Source organism: Orycteropus afer, unplaced genomic scaffold (genome assembly GCF_000298275.1).
Source record: "Orycteropus afer afer isolate SDZICR_OR568_19922 unplaced genomic scaffold, OryAfe1.0 scaffold00083, whole genome shotgun sequence".
Taxonomy (NCBI): domain Eukaryota; kingdom Metazoa; phylum Chordata; class Mammalia; order Tubulidentata; family Orycteropodidae; genus Orycteropus; species Orycteropus afer.
In genome coordinates, this window is record NW_006921670.1 from 4,768,014 (window position 1) to 4,769,087 (window position 1,074).

At 44.9% G+C, this 1,074-nt stretch overlaps 1 protein-coding gene across 1 annotated transcript in view; it reads left to right on the plus strand.

Annotated features, from left to right (window-relative positions):
- TNRC6B (trinucleotide repeat containing adaptor 6B) overlaps window positions 1–1,074 on the plus strand; it is a 171,503-nt gene that overhangs the window by 95,455 nt on the left and 74,974 nt on the right. The window lies entirely within an intron of this gene.

Here is a 1,074-nt window from a genome sequence, read left to right on the forward strand (position 1 = left end):
CAGGTAGACATTAAATAATGCTGCAGCTGCTTTTAGGGGAATAACAGTAGATAACTTTGACAAAGTCAAGAGAGTTACCGAACATTTAGCTGGAGTTGTGTTTCTTTATTTGTCGTAATTTAATCTCCACTTCCTTAAGCAAGTTCATAGAAAAACTTGAAAAGCTTGCTGGAGTTTGCCTTGATGTTGCCTTTTGGATCCAGCCACAGCACTGACCTTCAGATGAGTCTGCCTGAGGCAAGGGTCCTTTTACTAATTCTTTAAAGTAACCCCCTGAAAGAGGGCCCAGTGAGGCTGGAGCAGTGTGTGGAGGTTGCTCTGTCTTTGTGGATTTGCCTAGGGAGAAAGGAAAGATGCTGAAAGAAAAAGGACCTAGGGCCAGCAGCTGTCAGCTGACAGAGCTTCCAGAGCAGACAGTGGTTAGCTCATGCCCCCCACCTCCTTCAACGCCTTGGCCATTGTCTGATCTTACTCAGTGCCCTCACCTCCCCACTCTGTTAGTGTTGCCTGGCTCTGCCAGGGAGGGTTGCTTTGGGGAATTTTTTGGATTGCCAAGGTGATGTGACTCCACTTCTTGCTGCCGCTACTTAAAGCACTGTGGGAAGCAGGGCCTGGCTGTAGGGCGGGTTTGAGGGTCCCTGCCGTGACACTAGGTTATTGAAGTTTAGGGAGGCAGAAACTGTTATGAAGTTCAAAGGAGTGCAAAATTTAGAATAGAGTCAAGGCAATGACTGGAACATGAGTCAGTGCAAAGTAGAAGGGATACCGTAAGTATTTCTAGCAGCATTGGACGTAGAGTTTCCCATAATTCAGTTTTATAAGTTATTGAAATAAGCAATTTATAGTACCAACATTAGAAAAAAATTCTGCAAGTATTTTCTGAATTGGATTACATACGATCCTACCATGTTTAACATATAAAAAAAAGAAAAAAGAAAAAAATACCAAACTCACTGCCGTTGAGTCGGATGTGACTCGGTGACCCCTCCTTGGGTTTCCGAGGCAGTTTCTCTGTGGAAGTAGATTGCCCAACATTCCTTCTGAGGAGTGGCTGGTGGGTTTGAACCACCAGCC